The sequence below is a fragment of the Tenebrio molitor genome, chromosome 3, assembly GCF_963966145.1.
Source record: "Tenebrio molitor chromosome 3, icTenMoli1.1, whole genome shotgun sequence".
NCBI lineage: Eukaryota > Metazoa > Arthropoda > Insecta > Coleoptera > Tenebrionidae > Tenebrio > Tenebrio molitor.
In genome coordinates, this window is record NC_091048.1 from 5,820,480 (window position 1) to 5,837,470 (window position 16,991).

The following is a 16,991-nucleotide window of genomic DNA, read 5'->3' on the forward strand; positions in this document are numbered from 1 at the left end:
CGGTGCGACTAATTTATTATGGAGGCTAACCAGGGGTCATAATATTTGATTTCTACTGTACATAATTCAGTGTTTATGATCGGAACCAAATGTTACGCCTGTGATTGGCCTAACATACTACAGGGTGAGCAACAATAACTGTTACAGTTGGCAAAAAAAAAAATTACATAAAATTTTCAAGACTGAATTGTACCTATTTCGGTTTGTTTTATTGACAATATTGACACCTGGTATACATTTCAAATTCAACGTCTTGGTTTTTGTAATCTTTTATTAATAGAATGGTTTTCTCGTTGGAACATGACATAAAAGTCACCAAAAATCACCAGAATTTATTGCCAACTCAATCAGTACTTGTTGCTCACACGGTATTACAAGTAATGTCATGATGTGTGGGCGAATTGCCCTCATAAGTAAAATACACAAAATTAAGCAGATAGAAGAATTAATAATTGTATGATACGTACATTATCATCACACTTTATGCTCATCCCGACTCTACAAATACGTAGAGTATAAAACGAGATATCTAAAGTCCAATTTTTATCATGTTTTACCCTTTTGAGGTGACGTCACGATTTCCTTCCTCGCTTTCTCTTTATTGAAACGACAGAAACAGAAAAAAACAAAAAAAAAAGGCACGTTTATCTATTGATGGTCACTTTGAGGTTATTTTATGCTTCTGTCAATTTGACAATTTTTAATTTCTTTCACTTATTACATTGATTACAAACATAACCTTTCGAAGCAATTGTCAACAAATTTGACATATTTATAGTTATTTATGATCAATTCAAATAGTTTAATAGTCAATGAGCAAAACGTTCGAGAAGCTATCAATTCATTTCCTGCCGGTTCTTCACCAGGTTTAGATGGCATGAGACCACAATACTTGAAAGATATCATATCTTTGTCAGCGGGTGAAGCAGGTCAGAAGGCACTAAGAGCTTTAACCAAACTGTGCAATTTTTTATTATCTGGGCAACTTCCTTCAGAAATCTGCCATTTATTGTATGGCGCGTCTTTATGTGCCCTTAACAAAAATGATGGAGGAATTAGACCGATCGCTATCGGAAACTGTTTGCGAAGATTGACCTCAAAGCTAGCCTGTTTTCAAAGTCGAAATATTGTAAATTCGTATTTATCTCCACACCAACTTGGAGTTGCAACTACACTAGGATGCGAAGCAGCAATTCATACCACACGAACCTTTGTTAATAACGATCAAAACCGTGGCAAAGTTCTTCTTAAATTAGATTTCAAAAATGCCTTTAACTCGGTCGAACGGGATTGTATTCTGAAAGAAGTCCAATGTCATACCCCACTTCTGTACCCTTATCTTTATCAATGCTATAGAAATCCTTCAACTTTATTTTTCGGTAATCATTTAATTTCTTCTTCTGTTGGAGCTCAGCAAGGAGATCCCTGCGGTCCCATGATTTTTAGTCTTGCCATTCAACCAATTATTTTATCTTTGGATTCTCAAATGAATATATGGTATTTAGATGATGGAACCTTAGCTGATTACCCAGAAGTAGTTTTATCCGACTTTAAGAAAGTTATAAATTTATCTCAGGAAATTGGCCTTGAATTAAACTTTAACAAATGCGAGATCTTTTGCTGTTCTGGAGACACAGATTTAAAAGTCATAAAGGAATTTCAAAATTTAGCACCAGGCATTAAAATCTGTGACCGAGAAAGTTTATCTCTTTTAGGCTCTCCAATCTTTGACCAAGGTTTCAAAAACACCGTCGAAAAAACTATAATTACAGTTGAAAATCTTTTAAACAAAGCTGAACTCCTTAACAGACACGTGGCTTATACTTTAATCAAAAACTGTCTTTTCATACCAAAATTTAATTTTTTATTAAGAACAACTCCATTTTGGAAATTTTCTAATTATGTTAATTCAATTGATTCTTCTTTAAAGTCTTGTTTAGAGAGAATACTTAATTTACGTTTAACTGATTTACAATGGCGTCAGTCCACTTTACCGATTAGATTTGGTGGTCTGGGAATTCGTCGCATTTCCGATATTTGCCTCCCTGCTTTCCTATCTTCAATTAATGGGGTTAAAAAGCTTGTTTCTTTATTACTAAACTCAAAGGATAATGAGCTTAATATTCACCATTATGATGAAGCTTTAGCAGCCTGGGGTGTAGCAAATGAGAACGAAATACCAACAATTCCACAATTTCAGAAGAATTGGGATAATATTAATATCAAAGGAATAATTGCCAATGACTTAATCTTTAATTCACCTAGAGACTTGGCTCGTTTTAAAGCTTTGCAATGCAGAGAATCAGGATCTTGGTTACATGCAATACCTTCTCCTAATATTGGTACTCTTTTAGATAACACTTCCTTCCAAGTTTGTATTGGTTTAAGATTGGGTTGTAATCTTTGTACACCTCATATTTGCAAATGCAATGCGAAAGTTGACGAAATTGGCACCCACGGTCTAAGTTGTTTCAAAAGCAGTGGTAGATTTTCAAGACACACTGAAATTAATTCCATTATCAATCGGTCTTTAACTTCAATTCATGTGAATTCAACTTTAGAACCAAACGGACTGTCTCGGGATGACGGAAAACGCCCAGATGGGATGACTTTAGTACCGTGGATTAAAGGTCAACCTTTGGTTTGGAACGTTACTGTTGTAGATACACTTGCAGACAGTTACGTATTGAAATCATCTGAAGTCTCAGGTTTTGCCGCTGAAATGGCTTGCAAACGCAAACATAGCAAATATAGTTCAATCATTTCGTCAAACTACGTGTTTAAAGGTTTAGCATTTGAAACCTTAGGCCCTTGGTGCAAAGAAGCCATCGATTTCATTAATGTCATCGGAAACCGACTTATCGCGGAATCAGGCGATTCAAAATCAAAGAAATTCCTTTTCGAGAGGATTTCCCTTGCCATTCAACGTGGAAACGCTGCAAGCATTCCGGGCACTTTTCCAGATTCCGCAATATTATCGGAAATTTTTGTATTATAAAACAAAAATGTTTATGTAATTATGTTATAATTATTATTATTATTAATTATAATTATATTCAAATTTGTTTCTGATCCCAGCTCAAACATATAATCCATTCATTTTTGTAATGACGAACTAACCGGAACTTTTTTTTTGTTAAATTTTTTTACAAAATAAATGAAAATTCGACAGTTGGCAATGATTTAAATTGTCATATTATTCTCTTATGTCACTGCCAAAATGAATGAATTTCCAAAACGGAGTAAAGCATCAATAAGCAAGCAGACGAAGCAGCACATTTTAATAAAGGCTTTCAACAAAATAAAAGAAATTACTCATGGAGATAATGGAAACGTAAATACGTAAAGTGCAAAATTGTAGAAGCAGTGGCGGATGTTTTTTCGGTAAATCCTAATCTAAAATAAAACTCTCCCTAAGGGCTGTACAGGCTTTAGTCCCAGAAGTATGTACAAAATTTTAAATGAAGAACAAGAACAAGGCTTATGGGAAACTTTAGCATCCATGACATATCCCCAACTATTGTTAATTTGGTTGAAGATTCCAATTCGGACTTAGAAAACACCGACGATGAGATGACGAGGATGAGTAGCAAAATGTAAAATTATTTCATTGTTACGTTCAACTCCCTTTTCGTATTTGTTTGCTTTTTTTTTTCAAAATAATTAAACAAGTTTAATTTATTTCACTATACTTTGATTGGGACCAGTTTTGACAGAACAAATGACGTCACCCATAACCTAACTTTTAAAAAGCCCAAATTCGCGGTAAAAAGATGTGTTCACAAGACAAAAGTTACTAAATTTGGTAACTCTAGTTCGTCATTACAAAAGTGAATTGATTATACTTAAAGTTACTAGATAATGACGTCATCGCACTATTGAAATGCTGCTCGTCAGTCGTCCCTGTACAATTTCTTAATTCAAAATAACGGAAAAAAGTACAGCCGACATAATAAACACGTCACATCCGCAGGCTTCACGCCAAAACCTGTATTTTTTAATTAATCTTTTCAACTACAATGTAACGCAAGTCGTAATTTGCGAACAAATAAAAAAAATTCAGTCAGTTTCTCAGGTATGTCGCATTTCGTCAGCTACATTTTAATGTGGCTGAAAATGACTTTTGGCATCCTCACAATCTATAATACATCTAGAGATATTAAAAGACAACAAAAAAAAAGTATAAATCTGTTTCAAAATCAAATATCCACCAACACTGCATTCTACCTCGAAAATACATCCGACAACGTCGCCAACTTTTGTTTTTATATTGCAAGTGTCAGAAAAAAGCGGGGTTATGAAAGGAAACTGTTAACAGTTGTTTTGGTCGTAGTTGTGTTTTTTAAATTCTTCGAAGCAGGTAATGAGCGCTCGTTTTAATGTAGCGGTTAAAAGATTCCTCGTTTTTCGAGCCATTTTTGTAATTTGATATTTGTTACAAACCGAAAGTCAAATTTTGGCGGGATGTTGGGTTCAAACTTATTCTAGGGATTTCTTTTTTCTGCCAACATAATTCAACAGGTGGTGGATTTTTGAGCTCACAGATACAGGGTGTTAGGTAAATGTCCGGCCAAACTTTAACTGCGAGCTACTGGCTTCATGTAGAACTCGGAAAAAATATTTAAAAAATTCTATGTCAAAAAATAAATTGACATTTAATTTTTGAGGTACAATTTTTTTTTAACAGCTTTTAGTCTTCTACGTTGTCTCACAACCTCGTAGGTAAAATTTCGGCACATTTTTAAAATACACCCTGTATATCATATTTTATAAAACGTACACCAATGCGGTTTTCTTGTTTTAAAGCATATTTCCTAGAGGTTACTTCGCATTGGCGTACGTTTTATAAAATATGATATACAGGGTGTATTTTAAAAATGTGCCGAAATTTTACCTACGAGGTTGTGAGACAACGTAGAAGACTAAAAGCTGTTAAAAAAAATTGTACCTCAAAAATTAAATGTCAATTTATTTTTTGACATAGAATTTTTTAAATATTTTTTCCGAGTTCTACATGAAGCCAGTAGCTCGCGGTTAAAGTTTGGCCGGACATTTACCTAACACCCTGTATGTTGCTAATGTATATGGGCAATGTTATCACGTTATCACGAATGCAGCTGCGGCGTCCAGAGAGTAGACAGAGCGATTTCCAGAAAGACACCATCCTGGGTCACGTCAGTTGTTACATATACATACAGTATAATCTATTACAGCGGAGAAATAGACAGGACCGGACTCAAAATTTTAGAAAACAATAAAAATATACAGTCAATTTTCTCCGTTAATACAAACATTTTACTAAGAAGATTTAGGCTAAAATTCTTAAGAATAATGTATAGTTACCTCGTGTTACAAGGAACGCTTCAACTTCGAAAACACCCTGTATTAATAAACAACTCAACCGGTACTTCAATTTATTTTGAGGTGGGAAATAATGTTTGTATTTTTTTAAAAGCATTTCTCCAAATGCTTGGGAAAATAACCCACAAATCTGCCAGAACACGAAACCTAGGTTGGACCGTCATCCATCATCTTGTGATAAAATCAGCTTGATGTTTCGTTTTGACAAGTTGTGAAATTTATCAAAATCCGTTCACACAGGGAAAAATTCTCAAATTCTGACAGTGTCGAATAAAAAAAGGCTTACCCAGAGACGCAGGTCGAGGCAGTAAAAATCTTTGAATGCACAAAAAACATCTTCGCACATGAAATATAATAGTAGTTTATTTGACGAGTTCTTGTGTACATTGGACTTTTTTTGGCATGAGTGGGCCAGTTTACTTTAAAATGCGAATGCAACGAGCGTTTTAAAGGCACACTAGTGTCAAAAAAAGCCCAATTTACACACGAATGAGTTGAATACAACGTTTTTTTGTTTGACGAGCCCCTTAAAGGCTCCAAATCGCTTAAAATATTTAAAATTAGCTTGACGTTTCGTTTTGACAAGTGGTGTGACATTTATCAAAATCCGTTCACATAGGAGAAAATTCTCAAATTCTGACAGTGTCGGACAAAAAAAGAGTTTTTATTGTCGTTATTTCACATGTTTGAACCAAGTCGAAAATAAAATATGTTAATTTTAGGTTAGGGGAGTTTATTTATAAAAATTTCGGTTGGTGACGCTGCAAGCTTTGCAAAGTTGAATGACCTATTGGCATTTGACAGCTGTGTTTGACAGATTATAATCGAATTTGAGGAATCAGGTTATTTTATTACGAAAAAACGTATTCATTTAACTATTTAACAAGAAAATGTTAACTCAACGTCTGCAGGTAACAACTAAACCAAATAATTTTTTATTATTAATGAAAATAATCGTAAAATTATGGCAGTTAGTGAACGTGAGATTTCCCTTGACGTCTTCCAACGCAAGATATTAATTCTATTGAAGATTTCGAGTCACCAAAGCAGTTGAAGTCAAAGGTGCCTGAACGTCATTTGAATCCAGTTCTTCAATTGGCAGCTGCCAAGTACAGTTAATTTCAAAATTATAGAGTACACCTAATTTTCTACAGTATAAAATGAACTTACATTTTTTGTCAATGGTTAATGTCAATTTTTACAAAATGCTTAATCTAACCGAAAACGCGAAAGTGCTCATTCTTTCCAAAATTAAAAGAAGGGTGATTAATTTGGAGGATCGCCCAGTATTATAACATCACGAAGAGCACCATGTAGAGGATAAAACAGACAATATTGTGGTGTTCTAAAATATTAGCGACATTTTATATTGTCAAACTTACATAACCTATATAATGTGACGTTCAAATTTCAAAAAGGCACATGTAGAAAAAACTGTAATATATTGACTTCTTGATTTTTGAGGTGTACTCTATAATTTCGAAAGAAAGATACAAGTTTGTGAAATTGGGAATATTCACGTTTTATGTTTGATGCCGAGAGTGGTTTTGAGAATCAAATAAGTTGTTCACAATGTGGAAGCTTTCGATATTTCAAATTTAAGTCGAAAATATGCCAACAGTGGTGGCACCATTTGATGAATTTTTGATATTTATTCCTCTTCATATCGGATTGTACAGGTGGCAAATTTGTAGTGGCTTTGTCTGCAAATTTTCTGATATGTGAAGGAATTTCCATTTTTTTAAATACGAGTTTGAATTTGAAATTTGAGCATTGCCATTGACATTTGATATATTTAGTGATAAATTGAATACCAACATAAATTTATTGAAGTAATATTTATTATTATTAATTAATCAACTAAAGACGGTTTGACACGATGATATTTTTAATATAAAATTTAACATAAAAAGTGTATTTAGATATTTTTTGATTTCGTTAAAAAAATACTAATTATGGATGAAAAATTTTATAATTGCGTTAAAAAATGACACGTTACGACACTTTTTTTAAAGCTTCTTGACCGATTCAAAAATCACATAAAGTCTATTCAAAAATCAAAAAACCACCAACGTCGCATTTTCCTCGATAATTACTATCGGCAACGCTGTCTAGTGTAAAATTTGGTGAGACTTGTAATTTTGAGGTTAAATGTTTATTAAGTGTCTTGTTTTTCTGGGCATGTATTAAGTAAAAATAATGAGAATCAATAAATAAATGAAACGTGCTACTAATAAAACAGTATGAACGAAATTCAAAGCAATTGAATTTTATTTTGAATCCATAAATGTCATAATTTATAGTCACCAACATAGTATGAAAAAATATCTACCTAGGGTTTTTTAAATTTTACTATCTAAAGTGCAACAGGTGGTGGTTTTTTGATTTTTGAATGGACTTTATTTTAGAATACGAACGCATAGGAATGAAAAAACTTGTACTTTTTTTGACGGACGTTAAAAAAAATGTAAAACACTTGGAAGTGGGTTTATTGACTTTTGCTTTGTTTTTATGCACTAAGATCTTTGATTTAAATAAACACTTACAATAAGGAGATTAGATTTAAAAGATGCGCCATTATGTCGAAAGGTTGACTCCTGAGGGTCGTCTTACTCGTCTTGACTCTTGATCTTGGTCAAGGTCATATTATTTTTTTCAGGGACAAATTTTGTTGTGAGGCTCTCGGTCGGGTGAAACGTGATGGATAACCAAACAGAAATACGAACGCTGAATACACACCAACTGTAAATGATTTAAATATGTCTTTCCTGTTCTGATAGAATTAATGGTAAGTACATACTTGCTTTGTATACAGCATGTTCCAACACAATCGCCAAAAAATGTTATACCTACACCAATTTCCCATATCAATATTAACGCAAAATCGTAATCAAACGTTCTGTTTTATGCGTCTGTATGGTTTTACAATTACTATAAAGGTACATTGAACAGAAGATGTTCTGGATATGATAATACAACGTGATCAACAATGACTGAGTCTGTTGGCAATGAAACAATAATTGAAAAGTACTGGTGTTTTTTGTCTCGTAATTGGCACTGACGCACTGACCGGATTTTTTTAACTTGGGACAACATTAATAATCTTTTTGGTTATGCCGGTGATGTTTATGCTATTTCAAAAATGAACCTTTGGTGGTGAATTTTAAATTTGCCAAGTTTGTTATTGTTGTATCGTCATTGTTACGAACAGACTCATGTATCTGTCACAATAGTGTTAATGGTAATGTTAGTGTTAGCCAGAATGTTAATCTTCAGAACATTGGTGCAACGTTCAACCGTTCACAATAATGGTGATGGTGATGTTAATGTTAGAAACGATGTTAAGAGATCCAGAAAATGTCTGGTTCTTTAACATCTACCAATCACCATCGAGAATTTCACGCACGCGCAGGCGCAGTGACAGTTCACACCACGTTGACAGCTGTAAGAGTAACATTCCGTTAACATTATTGTGAACACTGGACTACTAACATCACCATTGCCATCTCCACTAACATTATAACATTACCACTAACATTAACACTATTGTGACAGACCCATCATTGATCACACCGTAATAAGCAGCACCAATCACAGCAACCATTTTAATTTGAATCTATGTTTTTTGCGATTGATATGCTTAATTGTGGGATCTAAAGTTACGTCATTTTAAAGACTTTTTAAATTGATTTGGTTTTCAAATTTCTTTAAATTAAATCCGAAAAAGCTGTTTCGTCAGATCCTGATCCTGAGTATACAATTAAATTCTTACTTAAACCACCCTTGCAATAGTTTACCTGAAATGTCAACTGTTAAGAGCAATAAATTTTGATCGTTAGGGTCATTCTTTGGCGCAATGGAAAGTGCTCTACTGTGAAACGGACATAACCTCTAATAAATTCTATTTGTCTTGTCAAGATCTTGTCAACTTTTTGGAATTCCCAACTGGTTTGCCACCCTAGCTTCAGACACATCCGTTGCTAACAGCGAAATAATTTTTACTCTGTTAAAATACGATATTGGGGCCATAATTTTGAATGTTTAGCATAAAATTTAGACATTTATTGACGTTTTATTGACATTGGACCTAATTAAGCAGGCAAAATTTTTAATTTGTGAATCATGACGACCAAGATTTAATGCTCGCGACAGTAGATAAGAAAAGACTTTTATATTTTGCAATTGTTTTGAGTAGTTGTTTGTATTGACATGAAATGAAAATTTTCAGATTATCAGATCAAAATGCCAAATTTGGAATATAGCGAGAGTATCCCGAAATGTGGCTGCGGAAAGATTCACAATTGCAAAATATGTCCTTACGTGACCAAATCACTTTTCTACGTCGTGAGTGACCTGAAGCGTCACGGGTTGCCACTCGAATCATCCAGATGCGAAAGAAACGATTTGGAAAAGTACTTCTGCAAGGACTGCAATTTTGAAACCGATCTTCTGGTAATTTTAAAGCAACATTTCAGAGAATATCACAGAAAGGACACTGATTGTATGCAAGATCAACCAAAAAATGACGCTGTAGTGGAAAGCTATATTTGTCAAACGTGCTCGTTTGCAACATATTCGGTTTTACTGTGGATGAAACACTTGGAAAGTTCATGTTTTAATACAGAAGAAGAATGTGAGAACGTACGTGCAGTGTCTTGTAGTGATGAACAGTGGTACCGATGCGAGTGTTGTTCCTTTAAGACAAAGGAGGCAACAGTTTTGGAAAGACACCAGACCGTAAATCACTCACTTCACCAGAAAGAAATATTTCGTTGTTTTCATTGCAAGTACAAAGGAAAAAGCAAAAATAATCTAAGGGAACACGTAAACTATAAACATGCGACTCTCGAAGCAATACACTGGTTTGATTGTAACGAATGTTATTTTATATGTAAAAGCTATTCCAATCTGCAAAAACATAAGAAACGTCATATGTCAGCAGATGCAGTTCAGTGGTATAGCTGTGATAAATGCGAATACAAAACGAAATATAACAGAAACATGAAACAACATAATGCAATTCGTCACTCAGCAGATGCTATCCAGTGGTATAATTGTGATAAATGCGAATTTAAAACGAAATGGAATGAAAACCTAACACGACATAAAGCAATTCATGTGTCAGCAGATGCCATCCAGTGGTATAAGTGTGATAAATGCGAGTTTCAAACGAAACGAAACCGCTACCTAAAACAACATATGAACAAACAACATATACCACTGTCAGCAGATGCTGTTCAGTGGTATAGCTGTGATAAATGCGAATTCAAAACGAAATATAAGGGGAACATTAAACAACATAATGCAATTCATCACTCAGCAGATGCCATCCATTGGTATAAGTGTGATAAATGCGAATTTAAAACTAAATGGAACGGCTACCTAAAAACGCATAAGAAAATTCATCTGTCAGCAGATGCTGTTCAATGGTATAGCTGTGATAAATGCCAATACAAAACGAAACGATGCTCCCACCTAAAACGGCATAAGATAAATCATCATCTGTCAGCAGATGCCATCCAGTGTCATAGCTGTGATAAATGTGAATTTAAAACGAAACATTGCGCCTACCTAAAACAGCATAAGAAACATCATCATCTGTCAGCAGATGCTGTTAAGTGGTATAGCTGTGATAAATGCAAATACAAATCGAAATATAAGTGGAGCATTAAACAGCATAAGGCAATTCGTCACTCAGCAGATGATATCCAGTGTTATAGCTGTGATAAATGTGAATTTAAAACGAAATGGAAGGAGTCCCTAAAAAAGCATACGAAAAGTCATCTAGGTATGGTCAAATGTTACTAATCGTGACTCATTCATATAGGAACTGTTCTAAAATCATTTTTGATCTTCGTTCATGACATCTATCATAATAATGATCTTTACTGCTGGATTATTCAAGTTCAACCATACGTTTTCAAATGCTCTGTTTTTCACAACTCCTCTTGATTAATACAGTTTTTGGAATATATGGTTCATGAATTATTAATTGAAGAATAGGTAGAATAGTGTTAAGGTTGTTAGAAAAATGTGAAGACTTAATACATATGTCAAATTTTTCTTTCAATTAGATTGATGTTTTTCATATAAGGATTTTTTTCATGTATAATTCACATGTAATTGTTTTTTATATAAAAAATAAAGTTATTTTTAAAAAAATCGCCATATCGTCATTACTTCGAGAGGTTAGCATTAGCAACCTAATGAGGTTGCATATAATGATGTAGCATAAGCAATCTTAATCTTAATAACTTTCTTTTTAGTTGGGGATACTAAAATATCATGCAGGTTTCGTTTATCATTTCTGTTAGGAGGAGGTGTTTGGTGTTCCCTTATATCGGGTATTCATTTAAATTTCCCGTCAAAGTTCAAAGTTGGCGTTGAGAGTCGATTATGAACGGATCACGGATCAGATGTTTAAATCTAACCTCACTTTTTGCGTTGTACTATTGCGGCCAAAAAATTTCGTCCATCACTTTCAAGGCCCTGACATAAAGTGTAAACTACCCTTAAGCATCAATAACCTCGCTTTTTTATCGTTATTGTCATTTTGACAATCTGTCATTCAGTCCATCAGTTCAAATTTTGTGAATACAAAGGACAAGTTCCACTCTTACACAATTACCACACGACCGCTAGTCGCTGTAGTGGCACTAGAGGCAGACTTGCGGCTATTTTTGGATTAAAGTACCAAACAGAGAACCGTGGAAATTACACAAGTATGCCGTAGTTTTAAAAAAAATCAAACGAAAAACATTAAGGCAAAGACAAGGAAATGAAACATTTATTTTTGTTTAAGTACTTGGCTAAATCAAAAGATAAAATGAATGAAGTTTAAAATCAATACTTGCTCATCGCTCCATTGACGTCAATAACTCGTAAGGCGAGTAAACGACGCGACATGGAGAGGCATAAATCTCTGTGATAATTCCTATGTAATGATTGCCATGCATTAGTAATCGCAGTCAAAAGTTCTGCCCTATTCCGAATCACTTGTTGTGGCAAATTACGAACCAACAGTCCCTACATGTTTTTTTATAGGGTTCAAATCTGGACTGAGACTCGGCCAATCAAGAACGTTTATTATTCCTGAACCATTCTGCTACCCTATGTGCTGTATGCACTGAACAATTGTCTTGTTGAAATATGAAGTTAAAATTCGGAAAAATTCTTGAAACTGAAGGCATCATCACGGCCTTCAAGAATCCTAACATAAACATTAGCCCGGGGCTATCTGCTGAAATCCATGCCCATATGTTTGCCGAAAATCGACCGCTCCTTCCGTTGTATTTGCTTGTATTTACCGCTTCAACAGCCGTCATAAAAGGGCTATTGCGTAATCTATTGAGAAGCATATTATCTTCTTCTGCAGTAGATGTGCTAGGCCTCCCTGAGCCTTGGCGTCTTTCAATAGTTCCATTTTGTCTCCATTTCTGAAGAATGGGCGAATTGTACTTTTAGGTATTCGAAGGTCCATCGAAATCTAACCTTGGGACATTCCTCTTTGTGCAAGAGTTACTATTTTAATTTTATTAAAATTTGATACCAATGGCATTTTGCTTGACTTTCAAAAGCGACAAGTAAAAACATCAATCATAATGACAATAAGGAATGGACTACACCGATTTTTTTGAAATGACGGACGAAATTTTTAGGCCGCCAAAGTACTTTTTAAGACCTGTTCTCAACCACTTAACATAAATTAACGTAAGAACATAATTGTGAAAAGTTAAATTATATTGAAACCTATCTACCTGTTCTCAGTGAAAATTAACGTAATGTACTATTCCGGACACGGAATCTTAGCCAACATTTTGTAAACCAATTATTAGTGTCATTAATAAGTGACAATTATTAAAAATCACTTTGAAGTTTTTATTATGACATCAAAAAGCAAGGAAATGCCGTGTGATTTTAAATGAATGTGACTTTTTTTCATAGGTTGGTAATATTATTGTTGCTTATTCTGCTTTTTAATGTGATAGTTGACATAAACATAGGCGTCCTCGCCTATTTGACACAATTTATTAATACATAAAATGTCAAAATGACGTACTATTGGGCGCACGGAATTTCGGGCAGACTTCAAATTTGACTGATATAAGATGTGAAATAGGCTTTAGGTTCTAGACATATTAATAACCTCATTTTATTATCTACTATTGTCACATCATTTTGACAAATTGCATTCATTAATCTTGAAAAGTTGCAAGTGCTTTGATGTGATTTTCCGAAAACTAAACAGTCTTCGATTAAACTTTGGAAATCAATAACTAAAATGTAAAATAATTGTGACAGTTTATTTTGAAGTTCAGTCAAAATTAATTATAATGACATTTATGACAATAAAGCTTAGACTACAACGGGTTTTTTTAAATGACAAATAAATTGCTGCCCGAAATTCCATGCTCCCAATAGTACGTACGCCAATGCACAGAACACCCGCCAATGTGTTGATTAAGGTATCAAGTTTGCCAAAATAATTTATGAAAAATGTTCCCAACTTAAGAAAAAAAGTCACAATCATTTAAAATCACCCGGTAGCATTATCGAGTCAAAAGTTGGGTTATATTCATAAAGGCTAGTTCACACATACCTATTTGTCAGTTAAATGTCAGTTGTGGCCAAGATTCCGTGTCAAAATCGAAAATGGGGTTAGTTGAACATAATGCCAGCTTCACATTTTGATGTCAACTTAATGACAGGCCGGCCTAAATTTATTGTCCGCCATAGTACCTACTTAAAAAAAAAAAAAAACTAAAAGAAGCAAATAAGTTTCAAAGGTTTTTCGTCAATCACCTGGTAGAAGAGCTAGAGGGCATTGGTTTGGTTTACAAGTTGTTTTATTCTTTGCCTTCGTTCTCACCCCATGCATTTCTTCTTTGCTCTCTCTCTCTCTCGTTTTCTTTCGTTCATGTCTTCCTCTGTATATGGATAGTTTTGTGAGTTTATTTTCTCTTTCAAAGGTTTAGGTTTTGGGTTATGATTCCGAAAGCAAATGGTGTGACTTTGCAGAATATTATGATATTTTGGATAATTTTTCTCTCGGTACGATAAAGAACGATTTCGCGGTCTGAAAACTTGTCAGGCTCGTCTTCAAATTCACGGCCATTATCTTCGTTCTGATATCGCTGTCGTATCACTTTTATCTCCATATTCGACGGCATTTTACTCCGCCATTTTATTATCATTGACATCACCATCAGATTAATGTTGTTGCAAGTTCAGCGAGTTTTTCAGAAGCGAAAATTTTCTTGCTATAGTAGATATTGCCGTTATAACTTTTTATCTGCTCCGCCCACATAAATTGACCAATGAGAATCAACGCCAGATTCAATCTGTATAATTTTTCATCACATTTGGCACGTAAACAAGTTAAGGTTAGAATTTTGCTGTCAAGTCCACAATGGACCTTTACAAATAAGGATGCTCTTTGTCGCACAGTGACGTCACTGCGTCCTGTGAGACAACAAAGATGTTGACCGTTAGGTAAAATAACTTCGACGAGTCAAACCAATGGAAATAAGTGTAGCGGTCAAGTGTTCTCTCACACTGCGCAGATCTCCTGCGCATATTTTCCATCTCTTATAAATGTAAAGGTCCAATGTTTAAGGTTTAAAAAAAATAAAATGTCATTAAGACAATTCGAATGTCAGAATTTTTTTCTGTGTAAATCAGATCGTCTTAACAACCTATTTGATTGGTAGGTAACTAAGAAAATGTACTTAGGTACTCGTAATGGGCGGGGCAGATAAAATGTTACGTTGTCCTTAGTATAAAAAACTTATAAAAACAATATACTTACTATTGAAGTTGAATGCCTGTGAATCGACAACAAAAACAAAGCTTCTTAAAATAATAAAATAAAACAAACTGAACCCTCTACGAGGTTAGTTTTTAAAAACTACAGTTTGATATTATTACTTAGGTGAAGCATGAGGCTTCCGTTGATAAGTTATTTAAAAAAGAAACTCTGGACTCAAAGAACTTCGCTAATTGTTATTGTTATGCTATGATGCCTACAACCTAGAAGCATATGCAAATATTAGGGTGTCCAGAAAGTTCTGAGCGTTTTTGTGGTATTCTGTTTCACGATATAAAATACATGTAAAATCAATTGGTAATTTTTGTTATTTTTTTTAAATATGAAGTACACTTGTCCATAAACAATTTGACGTTTCTCAGTTAAATAATTTTCAATTGGTTACATTCTGGTTATTGATTGTTTACATGGAAAAAGAACGAAATCGTAATTTAATGTAATGAGTTTAAATGTGGACATTCAGCGGCAGCAGCCACAAGAAATATATGCAGAATTGAAGGTACGGGGACGGTAAAAGAACCTACTTGTCCGCGATGGTTTGCGAAATTTCTGAATGGAGAAGAAGGTCTTAAAGATAAGAATCGTTCGGGGCGAAAGAGTCCATCTTCTATTGTCGTGGAATTGAGCTTTTGGGACAAAGATGGTTGGAAGTCATTGACAATAACGGCGAATATTTAGTTTAATTGTTGTTTAATTTTTTAAGTAATGGATGTTTATTTATTTTTATCTATTTTTCTAAAAAACGCTCAGAACTTTCTGGACACCCTAATACATACCTATAATAAGCTTAAAAATACAGAAATACAGTAAAACAAGAATTAATCGCTATTTATTATACAGGGTGTCTCATCACTTCAGTAGTCTAAATATGGAAATAAATAAAAATCGGAACTCCCCCACAAAGATACATTGGTCTGAAGGTACACTCTTTGAAGTGGGTTTTCTTCAAAAATGGAACGGCAACATAGTTGGAATAGTATTTTGTCACTGTGGATATGAAGGCTGCTATGTATTGAACAAAATTAAAGTGCTTATATCTTTTTCAGAAAGAGCGAACTTTTTTTTCTAAGTATTTTTCGAGTTCCTCTGGGTCCTTCCCTACCATGCTCTGAATTCGTAATTCGCGAATTTTGAGACACCTTGTACAAGTGTCTTATAAGGCAAATAAGTCACGAAAGAAATGTTTAGTCACGAGAGCTTGCTGGAGTGGGCTAATTGTTCTGGAATGACTTATTTGCTGTTAAGGCACGAGTGTAATACATAGTTTTATCCAACACCTCGTTCTGTAACAGTTCTTGAAACATCATCAAAACCAAAAAAAAAATTATAGCGTTAAAAACTGGTAGGTAGGTCTAGCCTATGAACCGGTTGCCATGTGGTTGCTATGATAAATTGTTTGTTTGTTTACAATAATTTTATTATTTGAGAAAGATTTTGCAAAAAAACTGCTTCTGCACTATAATTATAAAAACAGTTTAATTATGGGTTCATAAGTCCACTAGTGTTTTACAGACCTCATAATATATTCACAATCGGCATTCATAATAAACAGGTGTTGGATAAATATAATACCTTATTGATAAAGGGATGCGCAGTTTACATTTGCTACCTATGTCATTTACTCCAAGTGTTTATTCTTTGTTTTTATTTTAATTAAGCCGATAACAATAAAAATACTTCAATTTTGATTCTACGAAATATAAAGAATAGAACATATTTGAAATGACTAGGATCAATTAATAACATCAAACTAAAAAAACAGTAATCTATCTTGGAATTTCTGATAAGCAGGCTAAGATTGTAA

At 34.0% G+C, this 16,991-nt stretch overlaps 1 long non-coding RNA gene across 1 annotated transcript; it reads left to right on the forward strand.

Moving 5' to 3' along the window:
• Window positions 1-6,060: 6,060 nt before the first annotated feature.
• LOC138125479 (uncharacterized) lies at window positions 6,061-10,260 on the forward strand. The gene is made up of 3 exons (XR_011157464.1): window positions 6,061-6,272; window positions 6,333-8,149; window positions 9,590-10,260. It is a non-coding gene; the product is annotated as an uncharacterized lncRNA (long non-coding RNA).
• Window positions 10,261-16,991: the final 6,731 nt, after the last annotated feature.